The sequence below is a fragment of the Monodelphis domestica genome, chromosome 8 (assembly GCF_027887165.1).
Source record: "Monodelphis domestica isolate mMonDom1 chromosome 8, mMonDom1.pri, whole genome shotgun sequence".
Taxonomy (NCBI): Eukaryota; Metazoa; Chordata; class Mammalia; order Didelphimorphia; family Didelphidae; genus Monodelphis; species Monodelphis domestica.
The window spans coordinates 48,132,373-48,156,514 of record NC_077234.1 but is presented as its reverse complement, the minus strand read 5'-3'; the positions used below and the strand labels follow the sequence as shown (position 1 = coordinate 48,156,514).

The window sequence follows — 24,142 nt, the reverse complement described above, 5'->3', positions numbered from 1 at the left end:
GAAACCAGAGCATGCCCATGAATAACTTGCAGGCTGCATATGGTTTTCCCAGTGAATTTTCAAAGCCAAATGTGGGTTTCTTTTGTATATAAATTCCCAGGATGCCTTTTTCCTTCCAGTGGGATCTCTGTGAAGGGAACATGGCAACTGTGATGAATAGCAGTGCTTCTAAAAGAACCTGGCATGAGGCATGCATTACATACTGCTGAGCAGAACCCCACACCTGTTACCAAATGTGACAGCATCTTCAGGGGGGAAAAGGGGTGGAGGAGATTTGCTTTGTTCCTTAGTTCTCAGCTCTATGATATAAAAATATGGTGATTGTTATTATTTTTACTATAACTCAAAAGAATCATGGCCTCAGATATCTTGGTGTCTCTCTTCCCCCTCCTTCCATCAGTATCTAATTGTTCTTTGCAAACCTTCTTTGAGTCCTCATTTACTGTCTTAATATAAAAAGGTCATCCATCTATCCCAACAGAAGTGAGAACCACAAAGCCAACTTTGCCATAAGAGTACCGTATGGTAAATTGGTCATTTACTAAAAATGCCACTGTTGCCCTCTCTGCTTGCAGAGGATTTGGGGGAGGAGCTATTAGGGATCCATAACTGTATGTAATAGAGAGTTATGCAGAAGTAGCATAAGGAGATCTCATTGGAGATGCCATTCCTTTGACGAGGACAGTGATGGAAGATGGGCTGTTCTTGCAGCATGCACTGGGGATAACGAGTGCACAGATTTCCCCTGGGTATCGTATGTGCTCCACTGGCATTCATGCAATATCTTGAGGACCTAGAGAAAGCATGTTGTGTGGTCTCTCATTGGTGGGTTTTCAGGAGACATGGACAAGTCATACAGGAGGGTCAAGATGTGTGGCGATCTGCAGCCCTGAAGAGGGTGCCTGCATCGGTGAGGTTTGATCCATCAAAGTACTGGGGCTTCAAAAGCATTATTACCAATTTTCATGGCGTTTTCTTGTTCTTGAAGTATTGCTTAAACAAAAACAATAAAAAAGAATGTGCATTTTGGTCAAAACCAAACAAGGAATGAGCATTCATATATATTCTCCTTAAAAATTTTTTTTAATCTGTGAAATTTGATTTTAAAATAGTTTCCCCATAATCTGACTCCCAATCAATCCACAATTGGATTATTTCATTAGCCTTCTACCCATTTTCTGGATTTTAGTATCTTTATCCTCCAATCCATCCTACATACCCATTCAGAGGAATCTTCCTGAAACATTCATTTCATTCAGTACTCTTGAGATGAATAATGTATAGTGATTACCTACAGATTGGGGCATTGAGTCAATTCATGTTGCTTGCTACCTACATGACTTTGGCTAAGTCATGTAACTTCTGTGGGCTTCCGTTATCTTCTCTGTAAAATGAGGAGGTGACTCACCTCTGAGACTCCTTTACAATTCCAAGCTCCTACTACCACCCCTTCGAAATGCGACCTCTTCTCACCTAGTGGTAACTCCCACTACACCCTAGCACTGAGTATCTGCTGCTGTCTGTCCATTCTTGTCACTCTTCTTTAAGTTACATCTTTCTGATTCTTGTCTCTATGCCTTTGTGGAGCTGTTGACACCACCTGCAATGCCTGATATTCAAAATCTATCCATCTTTTGAGTCCCAGTTCAATTTTCATTTTCACTATAGTGTCTTCCCCAATTATGCTAACTCCCAGACACCTCTCTTTTCTCTGAACTCCTATTGTGTTCATTGTAACCAGTATCATCAGTTTGACAATTATTTTTATTTTCTGAAAATGTTACATGTAACTCACATTTCTACAATAATAATTATAAAAATACACCTAATGTTTGCAAGATATTATATACATACTGAATCTTAATTGTGTCTTATAAGAGTCATACCACTTAGATTTTCTTATTATCCCCATTTCACAGATTAGACCACTGAGGTTGCGTTGTTGAGTTGCTCAAAGTCATGTAGCTAGTAAATGTCTGAGGGAGTATTTGAACTAAGATCCAGATAACTCTTAGTCCAGAGCTCTATTTACTATATTACATACTCTCTCCTATTTCTTTAGAACTTTGAGATTTACAGAGGGCTTTTCTCATAATGTGAGTTAAATAGCACAATTACTATCATCTTTCTCTGTGTGTGTCTTTCTGTCATTCTCTGTCTCTCTTTTAAAATTAAGAAATCGAGGATTAGAAATTTAAAATTATTTTAATTTATTTTTTTAATTGTTCTTTTGAAAATGTTATTTAATTAGTCAATTTAGAATATTTTCCCTTGGTTACAAGAATCCTGTTCTTTCCCTACGATTAGAGATTAAATGATTGTCCAAAGTCACATTCCTTATAAATGCCAGAGCTGGAATTTGAATCCATGTTCCTCTTCACTCCAAATACAGTGAGTTTACTATTAATACCATGCTGATCCTTTTTTCATTAAAACAGAGGATTTTCAAAAAAAATATACTTTACGTATATTTATTTTTTAATGTCACTTAAACTTCTCCCTATATTCCTCTCTCTCCTCCTTCCTTTCCCCCTCCCCAAGAGTTAACCCATGTATCAAAGAGTATTTTTCAGAGAAAGAAAATGGAAAAATAAATGGACAAAACCAATGAATATATCAAAGAAATTTAAAAACATATGTAACAGTCCACCCTATTATAGTCTGCCCTATTTCTGCCAAAAAAAAAATGGCTTCTCCTATTTCTCCTTTGGGAATCTGCTTGCTCTTTGGGAATTTGGGATTACTTTTGGTTGTTCTAGAGTCATTGTTCTTTCCATTGTCATCGTTACAGTCCTTGTGCCTATACTTTCTTGGCTCTGCTTACTTTCCTTTGCCTTGGTTCCTGGAGATCTTTCTATGTTTCTCTCTATTCCTCATATTCATATTTTTATGGCATACTAATATTCCATCGATTATATTCATGTACCACAATTTGTTTAGTCATTCCTCAATGGATAAGCATATTTATTTCCAATTCTTTGTTATCACAAACAATGCAGCTACAAATATTTTGGTGTATATAAAGACTTTCTTCTCATCAATTACCTTCTTTAGGTATATGTCGAATATGTCTCTGGGTCAAAGGGTATGGGCAGTTTAGTAATGTTTAATTGCATAATTCCAAATTGCTTTATAGAATGTTTATACTAATTCATAGTCCACTGACAGTACACGAGTACACCTTTCTTTCTACAACCCCTAACATTGACTATTCCCATCTTTTATCACTTTTGTCCATTTCTAGAGTAAGAGGTAAAACCTCAATGTTGTTTTGATTTGTATTTCTCTTATTAGTGATTTGGAGCTTTCTTTCATCTGATTATTAGTATTTTGTATATCTTTTGAAAACTCCTTTTCACATCCTTTGATTGCTTATCTATTCAGTGATGGTTTGGGGTCTTTTATACATATAGTATACATATATGTGTGTATATATATGTGTGTGTGTGTGTACAGGTGCATGTGTGTGTGTGTGTGTGTGTGTGTGCTGTCTGTATATCTTGGATACCAAACCTTTATCTGAAAAATTTGATTAAAAATTTCCCATTCAAGCTCTTTACTTTTTATTCTATTTGCATTGTTTGTTTGTGTATTTTCAAGGACAGATAATTAAAATTATCTATTTTTATCCTTTGTATGTTTTATATGCATTTGTATGTTCTCCCCAAATTGACTAAGTTTCCTAAGGGCAGAGGGAGTCTATACTTTCTTTTTTCTTCCTAATATGGTGCTGAATACAAAAAAGTTGTACATTTATTAACTGATATTAAAAAAATACCTTGAGTTTCCAATTTTGATTGTTACCTTTTTTTAAGCTCTTATTTGAATAATTTCCTAAGATTAGTTAGGTGGCACAGTGGATAGAGTGTCAGGCCTAGAGTTAAGAAGACTCATTTTCCTGAGTTCAAATCTGGCCTCAGACACTTACTAGCTGGGTGATCCTGGTCGAGTCACTCAACTCTATTTGCTTCTGTTTTCTCATCTGTAAAATGAGCTGGAGAAGGAAACCATTCCAGAATCATTGCCAAGAAAATCCCAAATGAGGTCACAAAGAGTCTAACACATCTGAAAAAAAGGACTGAGCTGAAAAAGATCTCTTCAAATGAAAGCTTACTTAATTGAATACCACACATTCCTGGGTTACAGAAAGACTGTTAATGAAAAGGAGTGGGTAGGATTGAAAGGAAAACTCTAGCTGTGAGAATCAAATTTCAACTGTAGACAATTTGGAGCATTCACTTCCCAGTCTAATCTTGAGAAAATGGGGATTGGCCCCAGGGCTTGGGGTACAGCATTACTCTCCCTCTAGGCAGGCTAGCTTGGTCCTGGAAGCCTGGTGTGTAATGGGGCAGAGTTAAGCTTTCTTTTTTCTTTCTTTGACTCTAAAGATTTCCCATGCTGGCTCTCCTGGATGGGTTTTACTTTGTGGCTCACATCTAGAATCTCCCCCTCAATAGAAGGAGGGAGTGAAGGAGGGAGGGAGGGAGGATTAAAAAGGAACTCAATGTACAGCATGAATCAGGTAAGGGGTAAGTAATTTATTACACACACACACACACACACACACACACACACACACACACACACACAAACGTTAACTATAAAAGGCTCTTAAAGCCTGAATGAGCAGGAGAGAATTCAGTAATTTAATTTAAAACTACTGGTTCAACCTGCTAGAAGGATGATGTTTCCATCTCCATCAGTACTTCAAAAAGTTTGTGGGATTACTGATTAGACATTTTACATTTCATCTTAATTTTCTACTATCATTCAACTCCAAATGCAAATCTCTTTATCTCAGGCATCTTCTAAGGTCAACCACTCCTGCCTCTGGCATGACCATTGGCTCCTTTCCTTGGATCCCACCATTCTCACTTATGAGGTTGCCTTTGTCAACCATATGGCCCCATGAGCTGGAGTCAAGAACCAAAGGGAGAATCATAGATGGATTATGATCATTATATTCTTCTCAGCAGAACTACAGCCATGTAGGAATTCCTTTCCTAAGAAAAGGAGCCCCTCAGTGACAGGGTCAGTTCACTTTTTATTGCTTCAAAACCACCATGGTTCAGGGGGGAGGGTATGGCAATAAATTCCTGGAATGGGCCTGCAGTCCTGAGAAACAGGCTGATAACAGTTGTATATCTGGAGGATCCCTGAGATTGTGCCAGGTTGAGATAACAATTGCTTTATCTGGAAAAGTCCTTAAGACTGCTTTGGGTCCAAGTTCAGTTAGAACAGTCCAGGAAGGATTCAGTTGGTGAGTTTCTCAAGCTTGGCTTTGTCAACATGGAATCTAGAAACCCCAAACCTGTAACCTTGTAAGATCTGATGAACCCCAAGTTTTAGGACTAGACTGTAAGTTGGAGACCCCAAAACTTGTACTTGTTCCCTGTTCCCATGAGAATTCATCTTGAAGGGAATCTCAGGTTAGTAGTTTCAGACTGAATAATGGACCCCAAGGTAAAGACAATCCACTTGAGGTAGAGGCTAAGCCCAAGCTGAATGACTCTTCTTATCTCCAGAAGCCTCAGCTTACATGACTGACGTACTGCCTACTGCACTAAAGAGTCACTTGGCTTGACCTTAGCCTCCACCTCAAGTGGATTGTCTTTACCTTGGGGTCCATTATTCAGTGTGAAACTACTAGCCTGAGATTCCCTTCCAGATGGATTCTCCCAGGAACAGCAAACCAGTACAAGCTTTGGGGTTTCTAACTTAGAGTCTAGTCCTAAAACTTGGGGTTCATCAGATCTTACTAGGCTACAAGTTTGGGGTTTCTAGATTCCATGTTGACAGCTTATAGTTGCAAAGCATTATTGTTATGTCAAGGTTCCACAGGATCAGAAACTCTAGGAAAGAATGGAAGTTTGAGCAAATCCAATGTACTTAATATTCTTTTCATTTCATACTTTCAAGATGGCGACCTTCCATTTCAAGAACCATATTTGGAAGCCTACCCAGGAAAGGAAGCACAAAACAACAAAAAGCAGTCTGTTCACAGAGCGCATGGACATTACAGGTGAGTTTAAGAATCAACCTATCTCTTTCTAGGAGTCTAATGTACACAAGGAGGAGTGATAGCCAAGAGAGGGAAGGGGACAACCACTCCCTTTTATACCTCCACTGAGTCATTAGCCAATAAAGGAAATGCCCCAGTTATTCCACAGTAGAACCCCTCAACAATAAGACCTGTGTAGCTAGAAGAAGGCCTTTTGAAGGTTCTCTATAGCCTACCGGACCTCCAAAGGAAAACTGAGCATGATCAAGGACAATGTCTTCCCTAGACAGAGCAGGCAATGAAGATTCTTTCACAGGAATTGTTAGAGAAATTAATTTGACAGAATATTTAAAACTCCATTGATTCCTTGGGGGAAACGGGAAAAAGAATCATTGCTAATTTGGAGACAGTTCTGCTAATATTGTGTAGATTTCCTTGCAATTTTCCTTTTTAAAAAAATGATCATGAGGGCATTTGCATAACAAAGCAAACTTGGCTGCTTCCTAGTTCCATGGGCTTCTCTTTTTCCCCCTTCTTCACCTCTGGGTTTTCTTTTTCTAGCAATTAAAACAGCAGTGCACCAGGAGGAGAAACAAGTTCTTCAGCTTTGGTTTTCCTTGTGTTGTCAGAAGGATGTTTTAAAAAATAAAATGTTGGTTTTTTTTTTTAAGGTTTTCCAAGAGATATGGCAATCACTGAGCTCTTGGGGAGGGCAGGAGGGTCTGAACCAGAGGACATTCCATCAAGGACTCATTCATTCACTTCCTCCTATTTGCTATTAAATCATTTGCGCAGAAAGGCTTGGTGATTACATCCTATTTGTTTTTCTCTTCCTTCCCTTATAACTGGGTATTGGCAACCGTAAAGCAGAAAAGTAACTTTCCAATTGTCTTAATTTGCCAGTCCTTCTAGCCTGGCTCCTTTAGGGGAGGTGGAATTTCCCCAATAGTGAATTTGGAAGAAAGGCAGCTGATTAAGAAGCCTCATTTTTATGGGGATTCTAGGGCTTAGCTTTGCCTCCACTGGAGCACCTGCCTAGTGAGGTCATGGTTGGCTGTTTTCACTTAAATTAAGACTGTTCCCGGGGCGTGTGGGAAATGAGCTGAGGGATGCAGTCTGGTCCTGTGAGATGCAATTCGAAATATTAAATTGGAGAAGAGGAAAGCCGAAGGATAATGTGGAAAGGGGCGGGGAATCAGATAGAGCCAGGGACAAAGTTCTCTCTGCTGATGCAGCAGTATTAAGCAAACATTCCAACAAATCAACTCATTCCTCCAGCACTGTGGCACTACTTGACACCATACCAATATTATCCTGTGGCCTAATTTTATTATTAACCTCAGGTTAATACAGGGGAAAAGTCATAGGACCTGAATTCAAATCTTGACCACTGTGTGACTTTTGTCAAGCCACTTAATCTCTTCAGGTCTCAGTTTCCTCATTTGAAAAATGATCTTCAGCTCTTGATTTATGGGCTGCTTCTGTCTTTCTGGGAACAGGAGGCATGTGCTTATTCCTAATAATTATATTATAGAACTTTCACTTATATTGAACATTAAGGTTTGCAAAATACTCCAGTGACTTGTCTCTGGGACCTTAAATACAAATTGCGCATGGAAAAATGTCATGGAGGAGGTTGGAGTTGCTCTGGATCTTGGAAGAAATTTATAAGTGGATTAGTATAGAGAACTGGGAAGGTTATTCCATAGATGTGGAACAACATGAATAAAGGTACTAGAACGTGAAGGAGTTTGTCAAGAAGCCTGATAAGTGAGGAATCTCTCCAGCCTGGTGATCTTGGAAACAAACATCGGTAAATCACAGATTCTCAGAGTGCTTTTGAAGGGTCATCAGAGACTAGCTAATTCAACCTATATGAACCAGAGCCCTTCAAAAACCAAAGGGCCAAGGGCAGCTGGGTAGCTCAGTGGATTGAGAGCCAGACCTAGAGATGGGAGGTCCTAGGTTCAAATCTGGCCTCAGACACTTCCCAGCTGTGTGACCCTGGGCAAGTCACTTGACCCCCATTGCCTAGCCCTTACCATTCTTCTGCTTTGCAACCAATACACAGTATTGATTCCAAGATGGAAGGTAAGGGTTTAAAAAAACAAACAAACAAACAAAAAACCAAAGGGCCTCTTCTTTAAGATACCTCTGATGGAGGACCCAATTACTACCTAAGCAATCTATTCCACTTTTAGAGAGCTTTAATTCTTGAGAAATTTTCCTTTCTGATCAGGTTAAATCTAACTCTCTGCAAATTTCTCCCAGTTCTGCCCTCTGGGGCCAAATAGAACAATTTGACACCATTTTCCACATGAGCTGCCTTTAAATGCTTGAATACCGTAGTCATATTTCCCCATCTCTGTTTTCTACTCTCCTTATCCTTCCAAAATGCCTCTTCTCAGGCTAACCATCTCCGGTTCCTGAGGTTTTTTAATGTGGTATCACGTCAAGAATGTTTACCAAATTGGTCTCCCCTGGAAGTGCTCCATTTTTTCCAATGTCCCTCCTAAAATGTGGCAACCCGAACTGAACACAATCTAAGTTCTGATCCAGTCAGATTGTAGTGCACCTATCTCGTCACGTTCTGGACAATATGCTTGTCTTATCAGAACCCAAGATAGCATTGAGCACATGCTGGAATAGGGAAGACTCATCTTTCTGAGTTGAAATCTGTCTCAGATATTTCCTAACTGTGTGACTCTGGGCAAGTCACTTACCCCTGTTTTTCTCAGTTTCCTCATCTGTAAAAATGAGCTGGAGAAGGAAATAGAAGACCATTCCAGCATCTTTGCCAAGAAAACCCTAAATAGAGCCACAGAGAGCTGGGTACAACTGAAAATGACTGAACAACAAAATAGCATTAATTCTCTTGGCAGCTTTGCTGATTTCTGATTTCATATTGAGTTTGGAGTCCTCTAACCCCACTATCCTACCTGATATTTTTTACAGGAATGGCTGCCTAGCTAAGCATCTTCTATCTTGTTCTTGGGAAGCTGATTTTTGAGCCCCAATGCAGAACTTTTGATTTGTCCCTTCTATATGTTCTCCTTTTAGACACAGCCTTGAATCTAACCTGTTGAAACCCTTTTAGATCTTAGCTCTGTTATCCAGTGTGCGAGCAGTTCCCCCAGCTTGGGGTCATCTGTAAACCTGAAAAGTGCGTCCTTTATGTTTTCACTGAAATCACTGATAAAAATGTTGAACAGCAGAAGATAAATAAAAATAGCGAATATGTACACGGTGCTTTGAAATCTGAGGAACGCTTTTTGCATGCCTCACAGCAGCAATCTTGGAAGTCAGGCACTATTATCCCCATTTTACAAATGAGGAAACCGAGACACTAACAAATTATTGATGGTCAGACTGGAAATTTTCTTTAAATTTAGCTCTTGGCTTCAGTTTGAGAAGCCCAATGAAGAAATGGTTCAGAAGCATGCAAAGAACGTTCGTTGGCAGGTCCTCAGCGTATGAGGGAAGTTGAAGCCATTTCTGGAGTGGACAGCATTGAGCTCTTCCAGGAACTCTCCCTGGAAAGGAATCAGAGAGGGAGAACAAGGGGAAGAAGTAGTCCCCTAATTAGTCCAACAAGGCGCTGGGCAAATATCTGAGGCACAGATTGGGGAAATGGTGTTTGAGCAACCAAAGCCATGAATCACAGGCACACCAGGAGCTTTGCCCATACACAATGCCTGCCTTGACTAGCCAAGAGAAACGTTTATAGAACAGGGCATGAGTGGCATAGCATGACTCACTGTGGTGACAGGCAGGAGGGCAGGACATCAATACCTCTTGGACCAGAGATCCAGGGTCATCAAGGATGAAATAAGAGACTCTGGCTGCCCCAATTCTACCTGGAAGGAAGGAAAGGTGGGCATGGAAGAGAAGGGCCCTGAGGAAGATACAAGTAATGTTAACACTGTGGGGAAAGTGAGGCATAACTGCAGAGATGGGAATGCCAGGGAGAATTCCCTAATATTTCTCCCCCTTTCTGACCTGCCACAATGGGCAAGGAGGTGATGTTAAAATACTGATGAGGAGCTAGATCTTAATAAATTAAGTGCCAAAGATACTTCTGAAACCATTCCCTTCTCCTTAGAGCTTGTCTGTTTTGGAAATCAAGGTACTGTAATAAAAGGCAGGCATTAATAATATCTGTAAATGAGTATGTAAGCTCTTTGAGGGCAGGAACTATTTCTATCTCTTTGTATTCCCAAAGCTTAACACAATACCTGGCACATGGGATATATGCCAGTGCCTGAGTGCTAGGTTCTTTCTCTTTGTCTTAGCCTCTTAGAAATCTGAGCTCACCTCAAGGCTTAATAGAAGTACCACATTCAAGAGGCATTTCTATCTGTTTCTATCTCTCATTCTTTTTTCTCTTTCTCTCTCTTCTATTTTTTCTTTTCCCTTCCTTCCTTCCTTCCTTCACTTTTTCCTCTCTCTTTCTCTCTTTCTTTTTTCCTCTCTCTTTCTCTTTCTTTTTTCCTCTCTCTTTCTCTTTCTTTTTTCCTCTCTCTTTCTCTCTTTCTTTTTTCCTCCCTCTTTCTTTCTTTCTTTTTTCCTCTCTCTTTCTCTCTTTCTTTTTTCCTCCCTCTTTCTCTCTTTCTTTTTTCCTCCCTCTTTCTTTCTTTCTTTCTTTCTTTCTTTCTTTCTTTCTTTCTTTCTTTCTTTCTTTCTTTCTTTCTTTCTTTCTTTCTTTCTTTCTTTCTTTCTTTCTTTCTTTCTTTCTTTCTTTCTTTCTTTCTTTCTTTCTTTCTTTCTTTTTTCAAAATGCTATTGAGCAATCCATAAGTATTAAATGCCCATCAGATGTCAGACATTGTGCTATAGGTATTGTAAGGGGGAAAAATAAAAGGGTTGGACTAGATTATTTAAAAGTATGGTCGCCAGGAATGTAATCAATTCCAAATAATATTTTAGCTATTTATAAAATATAGAAAGAGTGAAAGTAAGAAAACCAGTGAGAGGATTGGGTAAGATATCTAACCTAGCATATTAAGTACTTCACTCCAGCCCCTGGCTCAACCAGGTAGGGATAATTAGTCTTCAGCTGGAGGGGCCTCAGCCTTGAGCTGAGGACCCAGGGATGAATAAAACATGGGCTTCCATCACGAAGCTTCTCTAAAGAGGGGAGGCCTCTCCTGAGGCTAGTCCCTGCAGAAAATCCAGGAAAGGAGTCAGTCTTTTTCACTCACCCACGTGCTAGTTCAAAGGGAGAGATTTAAGAACAGTCTCACCAAGTCCAAGGTCTCAGGTCCAGTCAGCAGATTCTTCACCAGCCTCCAACTCAAACTCAGAACTCCAAAGAATGAAGAACTCTCCACAGGAAGTTGTAACTCCTTTTTAAAGATGCTTCTTTTGCATCACTTCCTGTGTCCTCCTACACTTGTACATGTACCAATTACAGCTAAAGCTTTGCTTAGAACTGCCTGGGGGCAGTCAGTGGGTTCCGATTTATCACCCAATATTGCACACATGGGTCACAGACCTCCCCCACTTAAGGATTAAGTGGGATGTGTATAATTTTGGTGATTAAATCTAAAAATGGGAAGGGAAGAGTTAATCCCATCTTCACAGTATTGAGGTTACAAAGACAGAAGTAAAACAATTTCTTCTGTCAGGGATCTCCTATCCTATCAAAGGTGATAATGCTAGCACATATAAGTAATATAAATACACGTAAAGAAGCACTTTGAGGACTGGGATTATCTCACTTTAATATTTGAATGTCTAGTGCTCCACACAGCCCCTAGCACATAGTAGGTGCTTAACAAATGCTTGGAAATTGAATGCTTGATTGATTGACCAATAATTGCTTACTGAATAGTTAATATAACTAAAATGCAGGACTTATGCTGGAATCAATTGGCTAATCAGCAAGTACTCATTATATCCTTATTATCTGAAAAAAAATTGTACAAAATGCTGGAAATATGAGAAAGAAAAAATAGTTCTCATCATCTAAGAGTGACTCAAAAGTTTTCAACAAAATCCTGTCAAGCAGAGTATAGTGGTTTATCCAAGAAATCATTCATTATGACTAAGTGGTATTTATACCATGAATGCAAGGGTAGTTCAATATTAGGAAAATAAAGGAACATAATTAATCATATTTTTTAAAACCACATGACATTCTCAGCTGATGCAGAAAATGACTTTGACAAGGTACATAATTCTTTTTTGCTAAAAATTCTACGAAGTCTAGGCATAGTAGGATCTTTAAAATATATATAATAAAAGCAGCTATCTACAACCTAAAGCAAGCAACTTATGCAATGGGGATATATTAGAACCTTTTCCAATAGATCTTGAACAGTTGTGTCTAAATCTTCATGACTCCATTTGGGATTTTCTTGGTAAAGATACTGAAGTGGTTTGCCATTTCCTTCTCCAGCTCATTTTACAGATAAAGAAACTGAGGCAGAGTTAAGTGACTTGCCCAGAGTCACGCAGCTAGTAAATCTCTGAGACTAAATTTGACCTTAAAAGATCATTTTTCTTGAATCTAGGACCAAAATTCCATGCACTGTGTCACCTAGCTGCCCTTTTCCAGTGAATACAGAAGCAAAAAAAAAAAGGATGTCCACTCTTCCTACTATTATTTATATAGTTCTAGAAATGCTAGTAAGAGTAATAAGAGGAAGGAATTAAATAAATTGACAAAAAAAGACAAAAAATGGCAATAGCCAATGTTAGAGGATCAATGGAATGGTAGGCACACTAATGCATTGTTGGTGGAGCTGTAGTATACTTTGACCATTTTGGAAAAATTAGAATTATGTATATAAAAAGACTAGAATGTCTCTATCTTTTGAACCAGAGTTTTCACTACTGGGTTTATACCCACCCTAAGGCAGCCATCAAAACAAAGTTTCCTTATATTCCAAAGTATTTATAGCAACATTTTTTAAATGATAGCAAGAAATTATAAAGTCAGTGTGCTACAATTAAGAAATGGCTAAACAAATTGTGATACATGAATGTAACAGAATATTACTGTATTGTAAGAAATGACGAATGTGATGAACACAGAGAAGATAGAAAGATCTTTATGATATGATGTACGCAGGACCAAGAAAACAATATGCCTCATAATTATAATAATATAAATGGAAACAAAAAATCAAAAGTAAATGTAAGAAAATTATAAAGACGAAGTGGACTCAAATGAAAAAAATATAAGATGACAACTCAAACTCACCCCTTTGTGGAAGTGGGAGGTCCACAGGTGTTACACATTGCCCAGATTTTCAGGTTTTTTCAATGTATTGATTAGTTGTGCTTTTTTCCTCTCCCAAAATACAATTTATTACATGAGAAGGCTCTCTGGGAGGAAGAGAAAGAGGGAAGATTATGGGAATAACTATTATGATTAAAAAAAACACACAGAAATTATCAATAAATACTTATTTTCCTAAATAAAGAGAAAGTGACCACTAAGGCTTGGAGCAATTGAGGAGACTTTCTTTTTTTTTTCTTCTTTTAAATCCTTACCTTCTGTCTTAGAATCAATACTGGGTATTGGTTCCAAGGCAGAAGAGTGGTAAGGGCTAGCCAATGGGGGTTAAGTGACTTTCTCAGGATCACACAGCTGGGAAGTGTATGAGGCCAAATTTGAACCCAGAACCCCCCATCTCTGGGCCTGACTCTCAATCCTCTGAGCCACCCAGCTGCCTCCTTGAGCAGACTTTCTTAGAAAAGGTGACACTTGTTAGGCTTTGAACAAAGGATAGATGTTAGAAAAGTAAATGGTAGGGTCTGTGGAGGTAGTAGTGGCAGGTCGGGGATAGCCAATAAGAATTCCAAGCATATCATATTCCAGTTCCAAATAAACATGAGATCACAGACTTAAAATTGGAAAGAACCTTTTATAGGTGGGGAAACTGAGGCAAAGAAAATTTAAGTGACTTGCCCAAGATCACATAGCTTAAGTACATATGGTAGGATTTGAAACCAAGCCATTCAGTGCTTTAAACCTCAATTCCTTCTCTTTAGAAGGGAAAATGAAAGATAAATAGCTAACAAAGTCTTGAGATGTCACCTGACTGAATCTGCTGCTTATCCATAATAATTCTCTTTTATACTGGATTTCAGATTTATAAACCACTTTTAGTAAAATAACCTTATGAAGTAGATAATTTCCTTAGTTATTATGATTTTGATTATTTTGGTCTAATTCTGTGATCTCATTTGTGTGATGAAATCCCAGCATGGGAAATCTCTCTACTGATGCAGATGTGCAACTCTTTAGCGTCTTATAGGTTTAAGAAGATTGCTTGAGTCCTGGAGAATTTGAATGTCATTCGTTGGAAGCAGTATTTGAACTTTGGTTTTCCTGACTCCAAAGGCATCCTTCTATCCACCGTGCCATTGTCTCTCAGAAAGTATATTGCTGCCCCCAGTTCATAGATAAGAAGACTGAAGCTGAGCAGTTGGCAAGTCATTGGCAGAGCCGGGATTAGTGCTTTTTTCTTCTCTATCCTGCTGCCTCTGATTATTCTGCCTATCACTTAGGGTACCACCACCTTGGAGATGTCTCAGCAAAGCTCAGAGATGAGAAATGGTTGGAGAATTCAGTGGTCAGATCCCTGCCCATGTGGAAGGAACACTTGTTTTTGCTGTACTTGCTAAAGGAAAAATGTGGCAAAGCTCTGTATCTGAAGTCAGCGTGAGATGAAAACTCAAGTACTTCCTCACCCCTAAAAAAAGGTTAAGAACAAGGAACATCACTCCCTCCTCTGTGCATCTGTCTTGAGTCAGGATGTTAGCTCCTTGGGAGCAGACGGTGTGCCTTTTAATAGGCTTGGTCCAGTGCCTGGCACAATTAAAGCTAAATTTAATCATGAAAATAGACAACAGTCCACATGCTTGAGGTTGGCATATCTTTCCTACCCACAACTCCTAGGCACATTGCCATCTCAGTTCCCCTGGGTCACTGGCTCTCCCAAGGCATCATTTCTCACTACTTCACAGATGGGGGTGGTCTTCGGACCTCTGTCAAATGTTGTCTAATCTTTGAAGAGCACCAACAATATTCTAGGTCATAATGCATTCTGGACAGAAACGCCTTTTCTTCTAGTTCACAAAAGAAACCTTGAAGCCAGTTGGAAAGACCCAGAGAGAACCCTGCCATGAGTCAGACAGACTCCACACTGGTACTCATGGGTGTCTTCCCATGGAAACAGATCTACAACATGAAAGCCTGGGAAACCACTTGCTTTTCAAAATGAGTGATATTTCTTGGTGAAATGGCAAACACATTCCTGGGAGTGTCATGTTTTTCCAATCCTATTTCTAGCCAAGAAAATTGAATTTCTTGGTAGGATTTGCCAACTGCCAAACCAAAGCAAACCTTCAAATACTTTTAAATGTCAGGGGTTTGCATTACAAAGACGAGGCTTGGGTTCTAAAGAAGAGATCTGAGAAAACTTCCCTCTCTCTACTCCTTTGCAGAGGTTGGGGATCCATGGGTGGGGGACATTGCTACATCTACTGTCAGATTTGTATTTTTTTATATTGATTGGTTTCTTTCACTGTTTCACTATCTTAAGAGTTTTTGTTACAAAGGATGGCTCTGTGGGAGAGGGGAAGGGGGGGATATATAGAGGGGACATTTGGGTGATTGAAAACCAAAAATTAGCCAGAAAATTTATTTTTTTAAATGAAAAAGTTTGTGTTAAAGGCAAACTGTCTACTTTGAACCACTGTAAATAATGATATGGAGAGAAATTGATTTGCTCCTTGACCCTGGAGCTGATTTTTACCCTTAGGTGTGTGACTTTTTTTTGACAACAGTTTACAGATAATGGTGCCAAAGTTTTTGACAGAGGCAAATCTGAAGCTTTCACCCATTTACAGAAATATACTATACCTTGTCCTACCTATATGCTTTGAGATGTTAAATTTATTTGTGGTTGGACTCTGAATATATAATATGTGGTCGCCAGGGATTAAATTTCTAAATCCCAAATGAATTACTAAAGTAAAATGAATTTATGGTAGCTTATTTACGATAGAGGGAAGATATTAAGGAGAGAGAGAGAGAGAGAGAGAGAGAGAGAGACAGAGAGAGAGAGACAGAGAGAGAGACAGAGAGAGAGAGAGACACAGAGAGAGAGAGACAGAGAGAGAGAGAGAGAGAGAGAGAGACAGAGAGAGAGAGAGAGAGAGAGAGAGAGACAGAGAGAGAGAGAGAGAGAGAGAGAGAGAGAGAGAGAGAGAGAGAGAGAGAGAGAGAGAGAGAGAGAGAGAGAGAGAGAACGAACTCTGGCTTCCTCTGAGCCAGTTAGAAATTTCAAAGCCCCAGCCAGGGGAAGAGAGTCTCAAGATGATGGGCCTTTCCTGGAGGCTTCATGCCTTCAGAAAGGCAGGGTCACTAAGTCAGTGTTTCACTCACCAACAATGACTATCTAAATGAAAAAGAAGTCTGGGTGTCTGTCTTCCAGTCACTCCTCAAGTGTCTGTCTCCAGTCTCTCCTCTGAGTCCAACTCTGAGTCAGAGATCCTTCATCCAACTTGAAACTCAAATTGAGTATATCTTCTTCTGGCCTTTCGTCCTCTTTTTAAAGAATCTTTTTCTCTTGTGTCACCTCCCCTAAATTTCATATCTACCAATCACAGCAGATGATTTTCTCCAGGACTGCCCACTCTTTAGTTCTCACCTTCTTTGGTTAGATTATGACTTTTGGGGTTACTTAACACCTTTTTTGGTAAGTTCACCTTTTGTAGTTACTTAACACCTTTTTGTGGTTGAAATGGGTAGGTGTACTTAAAATATGGAGTTATCACCTTTTTGTAGATTAAAATCTAAAACTAGATTGTGGATTACAATTCTAGCTTCACTATAAAGGAAGAGCTAAGTGCCTTCATTGTTACAATTATGAGATAGCTAAATCCAATCTTCACAGAGATCATTCTGAGAGAGGTGTAGGGAAAGAAGGGAAGCACACTTTTTTGGGTTATAAAGTCAGATGCTTTGCCTTCTTGGAACTTATAGTATATATTTACTTTATATACACACACACATGTATATTGTTAAGGATTGATAGAATTGCTTATATTTTATTTAAAAAAACATCTGTTCCTTCTATCTTAGAATCAATATTGTGTATTGTTTCCAAGGCAGAGGAGCAGTAAGACATAGGTAATGGGGTTTAAGTGACTTGTCCAGGGTCACACAGTTAGGAAGTGTCTGGATTTGTTTATATTTTAGCCTGCTTAGAGCCAAACATCAAGACATCATAGGAGCAAAGCAAAACATGAGGTTATCTAAGAGTCTGAAAAGAAGCAAGTATTTTCTCAGAGAAAATATTTTCTGAACTCCAGGTTTAAAAACAGACACTTTTGTTCTAAAAGTAGAATTTCTCAGATTTAGGACTGAGGCCCTGAAGCAGGGGTTATAAGGGATGCTATTGTAGGAAAAGTCTTATTCAGGACAGTCCCTTGGTGGTTTAGATTCCATATTGGAATGGATTGAGATTCATAGAATATCCAATAGTTTTTTTAAAAAAGAGGGAGAGAGATTTGCTTTTCTGCAGTAGGGGATGGAAATTCTACAAGGATATTCAGCAGACACATGTTAATCCAACTGATTGAAGCATTGTGATGGCTGGTCATACACTTGGTCCAGACACTGAAGCCCTGGTGAGCAAAGTAGACATCTTTTGTACTCAGGTGACCAGGAAGTTGTAGCAATTTCCTGAACTTTCATCTCCTGAACCATTTAAGGCTCCAGGATAAATTTAATACCTTCCAGGGAAAAAGGAGCTGAGGCCTTAGGATATTGGTTTGACTATATTCCACCCATTGCTGATAAGGTCATAAAGGTCTTCTAAAGGTCTTTCCACTTCTTCAATAGCTTTAAGAATATTATCATACAAGTTTGACTTTGATGATACAAGAAGTCTAAATATTGTGAATTCTCCATCATGGGAGGTCTTTAAATTAGAGACCATGACCTTGGTCCTTTTCAGGTATGAGTTGGATGAGATGATTTCAAAGGTGAAATATCTTCCAACCTTATTACTGTATTCATTTTAGCATAAGTTTAACTTGCCCCTTAACTCCTTCCTTGCACTTGCCTCCATCATTTTGGTTCATTTCTCCTCTAGACTTTCAAATCTTTGGGTCATTTGTCTTCTTGAACATCAAGACTACAGTATTCGACATCATATATGAACGTTGTTCAGTTGTTTTGTTCACGCCCAAATATTTATACCCCATTAAAGGCTTTCTTGGCAAAGATACTGGAGTGATTTGCCATTTCCAACTTATTTTATAGATGAGGAAACTGAGGCAAACATTAAATGACTTACCCAGGGTCATCCAACTAGTAAAGAAAAGGGATCTGAATGCAGGCAGGTCTTTCTGATTCCCAGCCCACTATCCACATCAGTTTTCCTGATTCTAAACTGAGTTCTTTATGTTATGTTATACCTCATTCAAATAATGCACAAAGTAAATTTCACCTACTAGAGTCAACCTTATTAAACTTGACTTGTGTCATTGTTCAGTCATATCTGACTCTTTGTGGCCCCATTTGGGGTTTTCTTTGCAAATATACTGGAGTGGTTTGCCAATTACTCCTCCAGATCATTTTACAAATAAGGAAATTGAGGCAAACATTGCTCAGGATCACACATCTAATAAGAATCTGAGGCTGGATTTGAGCTCAGGTCTTCCTGACTCCAGGCCCTGCATTTTATTCCCTGTGTCATCTAGTTGCCCATCATGGAATGAGGACAAGAAAAAATAAATTAGAAAGATCACAAAAATAAGGCAAAACTGTAAAAACCTCTTGACTAAATGACCTAATAAAGGAGAAGACAGAAAGAGATCCCAGGCTTTACCTCCACCCTTCCAAAGGACCAAGTTCTCAATCTAAATGATGTGGTTGGTGATGCCAAGGCTTTGTAGCTCACAGTGGATCTCTTGTGGCAAAGAGGTGATCATGAAGGGCATAGCACCAGAAATATCAGGACTACAGTAAAGATGACAACACTTCTTTCACAGATTCCAGTCCTAGAATGAGGTAGCTAAAAGATCCTTGCTCTCTTGCCTGCAGCCTGACCCAGTTCAGGGTCAATAAAAAGAATGTTCTGGATGGCCACTAGCTTAGTGTTCCCAGGACCTTCTTTCCCTGGGAGTCTTAAGAGGGGGAGGGAGAAAATACCACAGCTTTGCTCCTTTAGAAGATTCTGAAGAACTTCCCTCCTTCTGAGGGAGCTGGATAGATACACTAATGGCCTCAGAAAGAGAACCATCATCTCCAAATGTGCCCCCCCCCCCAAGCCCTCCTTGGCAGGAGCTGTCCAACTATTCAGTTCAAGATTACAGTTAGTGAAGGGCTATGAGTGGGCTTGAGTTTGACTCTGCTAGGTCAGTGCCCTCTCTGCTAGGGGCTATATCAATACCCAGTCTGTTGCCGTTGATGCTAGAGCCTCCCCTTCTGTCTACTGCTACTAGGACTCACTCTGCTGTCCGCTCTTGAGAACTGCCTTGCTTCTGCTTCTGCTTCTGCTTCTGCTGGGGTCAAGTGCTAACACTGCCCTCCCCCTCCAGTGTCAGAGAAGGAGCACTGCTACCACTAGGGCAAGACCCCGCCCCAACTTCCCATCCTGGGGTTTGACTATGCCTTCTTATGCAACTACCATGTTTCTCCTCCTGATACCAGAGCCTGCCTCTGCCCTTCACTATTTAGGGGACTGAGGGCTGGTGCACTTCCTCCCATGGACCAGGGCAGGAGTGTTGCCATGGGTACTGTCAATACATCATTATTTGGGTATTACCACTGCTGGTGCCCAAGCTCCTTATTGGGCACAACAAGTTCAGGAGTGTAGGAGGAGAGATGGAAGGAAAGGGAAAGGGAAAGAGGAGAGAAAGAGAAATAAAGAAAAAATGGGAGAGAGGGAAGAAGGGAGGAATGGAGGGAAGGGGGAAAGGAGAGGGAGAAAGAGAGAAGAGGAAGGGCAAGAAAGAGGGAGAGAGAAGGAGAGAGAAATAGAGAGAAGAAAAGAGGAAAACAGGAAGAGAGAGAAAGAGAAAGGGAGAGAGGGCACAAGAGAGAGAGAGAGAGAGAAACATGGAGAGGCAGAAAGGGAGGGTGAGAGAAAGAGAAAGAGAGGAAAACAGATAGAAGGAGGAAGGGCATATATGGTGAGAAGAATAGAGAAACAGGGGTGGTGAGAGAAAGAGAAAGAGAAGAAGTGAGAGGTAGAGAAAGAGAGAGAGAGAGAGAGAGAATAAGACACTTAAAGTTGACAGTACATATAGTTCCAGAGAGTAGAAACTGTCTGTCTTTTTCAAACTGATGTAATTCCATCCATAAATAGGAGCAATTGTTCATATCACCAATTCCTGAAAGGTCTTTGAACTTCTGGGGAGGATCAGAAATGACTTTTCAAGTGCTTCTCCCAGTGAAATGAGCCAGAATGTCCCCCAAATCCATACGATAGAGCTCCTAATGTCTTCCAAATATCACATTAACCCCATCCCCCAACAGGTCTTTCAACAGTCTTTACAGACTATCCCAGGCTAACATGAAGTTTAGGGTAGTGATGAGAGCCCAGGTCTCTCAGGTCAGGGGACCAAATCAACAAACATCAGTTTACTTCAGTTATCTTTAGGGCACACACAATTCTTTTTTTTAATATTTATTTAATTAATTAATTTTGAATATTTTTCCATGGTTACATGATTCATGTTCTTTCTCTCCCTTCCTCCCACCCCCTCCCATAGCTGACACACAGTTCCACAGGTTTTACATGTATCATCCATCAAGACCTATTTCCACATTGTTGATAATTGCACTAGGGTGATCATTTAGAGTCTACATCCCCAGTCATATGCCCCTCCACCCATGTGATCAAGCAGTTGTTTTTCTTCTGTGTTTCTGCTCCCACGGTTCTTCCTCTGGATGTGGAGAGCATCTTTCTCATTAGCCCCTCAGAATTGTCCTGGATTGTTGCCTTGCTGCTAGTAGAGAAGCCCTTTACTTTCGATGGCACACACAATTCTTAAAGACAGCATATTCACATCTATCTTCAGTTGCTGAATGGCCCCTAAGAGTTTATTCTCTAATTTCCCAGAGGCAGGATGATGCTTAACATCAAGAAGCCTTAAACACCAGAGACTCCAGCAGAGGCTTCACCAGCAGCACAGAAATCTCACTTCAGTGAAATCATCTTATTCCCATCATGCTCAACTCTCACCATTTGCTCCATAAGAAGCCCAACTCAGGCTTATCTCCTGGTAGTTTATGCTTCAGTGGTGGAACAAAATTTGACATATGTTGAATTCAAAAGGAAGTTTACTTCTCCATAGCATGAGAATGATACTCAACAAGGATGTTCAGTGAGGGCACCATAATGATTTAGCTAAACGTAGTTTTGGTATTGGTCAGACTGTAGATATCAAAGATCAGAAACCTCAGTAACTAAGTGGGAAATCTTTGTGGAATTTTATATTTAACTGGTTCATGGGAATAAGGCTCAGACCATTCACTGTGCTTGTTTCATTTGTTCCTTACAATAACCTTAGGAAGTAGGTGCTATTAGTATGCTCATTTTATAGATGAGGAAACTGAGGCAAACAGAGACTAAGTGATTTGACTAGGGTTACAATCATGTATGTAAAACATTTTACAAACCTTAAAATGCTATAAAATGTCAGTTATTATAATTATTATTATGTTTTGAGACTCCTATTTAAAAAAGCATAGGTAACTACATCATTGGGATAGTGGATAGAGAATGGGCCACCTGATTCCAATTCCCATCTTTACTATTTCCTAAACTGTGAAACCTTAAGCAAATCACTCCATTAAAAAATCCTTACCTTCTGTCCTAGTATCAGTTCTAAGACAGAAGAGCAGCAAGGGCTTGGCAATTGGTATTAGGTGGCTTGCCCAGGGTCATATAGCTAATAAGTATCTGACACCAGATTTGAACCCAGGTCCTGAACCCAGACCTGACATTCATGTACTACCCAGCTACCCCAAATTGCTTCATGTTTAAGAGTCTCAGTTTCACCATCTATAAAATAAGGAGCTTATATTAGATGACATTTTAGTTAAGTTTTCTTCTAACACTGATAATTTGAATCTTTAAAAATAAACAATTTCTTCAAAATACCTTATATACAGATCATTCTCTTCAGTGAATATTGTTGAAGGAATGAAAATAAATATTAAAATATCTTTTGATCCCAGAACCAAAGCAAAATTTCATCAGCTTCAACTTGAGGGCAATTTAAAAGTCATTGTTAAGAGAAAAATCAGGTGTGTCCCAAAGAGATTAAAAATGGGGGGGGGGGCTTTTTGTACAACAATATTTCAAGCAACTCTTTTTGTGGTGGCAAAGAATTGGAATTTGGGGGTTGGCTAAACAAATTGTGATACAAGATGGAGATGGAGTACTATTGTGCTCTAAGAAATGATGAGCAGTATGAATTCAGAAAAAGCTGGAAAGAGCTACATGAACTGATACAGAATGAAATAAGCAGAACCAGGACAACATTGTGTACAGTAATAACAATAAAGGTGATCATCAATTGTGAAAGACTTAGCTACTCTCAGGAATTCAATGATCCAGGATAATTCTGGAGGACAAAGAATGCCATTTATCTCCAAAGAGAGAATTGTTGGAGATCTGAATGCAGATCAAAGCATTTATTTATTTACTTGTGTTTGTATTTGGATATTTGTGTTTTATAAGAGTATTCTTTCACAACAATGACCAATATAGAAATAATGATTTATATATTCATACATGAACATGCATGTGCCCAAGTCAAATTATTTACCAAATCAGGAAAGGGGAAGGAAGAGAGGAAGGCAATTTGGATCTTATAATTTTGGAAAATGTACATAGAAATTTATTACATTTAATTGGGAAAAAAGACAAAAAAAAAGTTAGGAAGGGATGAAATGAATAGGGTAGCTAGGTGGTGCAATGGAATGAAGGTCTGGTCTGGAATCAGTTCCAATCTGGCATCAGATACTAGCTATGTGACCCTGGGTAAGTCACTTAACTTTGTCTTCCTCAGTTTCCTCATCTGTAAAAGGAGCTAGAGAAGGACATGGCAAACCACTCCAGTATCTTTGCCAAGAAAACCCTAAATGGGGTCACAAAGAGTTGGACACAACTGAACAACAGCAGGACATGAATAAGGACAGCAAGGAAAGAGAAATAGTAACTTTCATCTTCTCTTCCCCTTCCTCTACCCACCAGGACTGTACTAGCCTACTTTTACCAGAAGATACCTTCCAAGGGTTAGCTGGCTCTTTAGGGCATTCATTAAAAGACTCTAATAAACTCTAATCTCTTTTTAAATGTGTAGCACTGATCCCCCAGCCAGATTGCATGGGCAAATTCCAAATTGAGTTTACAAAACCTCACTAATTGAGATCTCTATCCTTTCTGGGTTAGACATAATAAACAGGGTCAGAATCACCTCCCACGTATTTTGTGAAAGCTAAATAAAAAATATTAAATTGAAAGTAACAGGTAATTAATAAACAATTTGATTATATACATACTAAATACTGTAAGAAAAGGCATAAATGGCTTTCTCTGATAGATGGAAGTTATTCCAGCTCTCAGGAGGTCTACTTGGGAATAAAGATGATAAAAATAGGTAGGAGGTAACTAGTTGGCTCAATGGATTGAGAGTCAGACCTAGAGACAGGAGGTCCTGGGTTCAAAATTGACTTCAGACACTTACTAGCTGGGTGGCCTTGGGCAAGCCACTTTACCCTGTGTTGCCTAGCCCTTGCCACTCTTTTGCCTTAGAACCAATACATAGACTGATTCTAAGACAGGAGGTAAGGGTTTAAAAAAAGAAAAGAAAAGAATAAATAGCCAGATGCCTTTAACATTCTCTCTCTCTCTCTCTCTCTCTCTCTCTCTCTCTCTCTCTCTCTCTCTCTCTCTCTCTCTCTCTCTCTCTCTCTCTCTCTCTCTCTCTCTCTCTCTCTCTCTCTCTTACATTGCCCCAGGGCCAGTAGGCAGTAGGTCCCTGTCTCTGCTCTTCTCACTGGCACCTGGTTGAAGTACAAGATGAATCCTAATCCCACTGTCTGCAATATGGATTCTTCCTCCTCCTCCTGGCAAGTTCTCATGGCTTCCCGATGGCCAT

General features: G+C 39.5%; 1 long non-coding RNA gene across 2 annotated transcripts; it reads right to left on the bottom strand.

Moving 5' to 3' along the window:
- Positions 1-503: 503 nt before the first annotated feature.
- On the bottom strand, positions 504-19,698 carry LOC103093311 (uncharacterized). 2 transcript variants are annotated; one of them, XR_008913874.1, is made up of 4 exons: positions 19,479-19,698; positions 18,856-19,027; positions 13,209-13,333; positions 504-993 (listed from the first exon to the last, which is right to left on the bottom strand). It is a non-coding gene; the product is annotated as an uncharacterized LOC103093311 (long non-coding RNA). The 2 variants fall into 2 exon arrangements; XR_471921.3 differs by having other exon boundaries at positions 18,856-19,698.
- Positions 19,699-24,142: the final 4,444 nt, after the last annotated feature.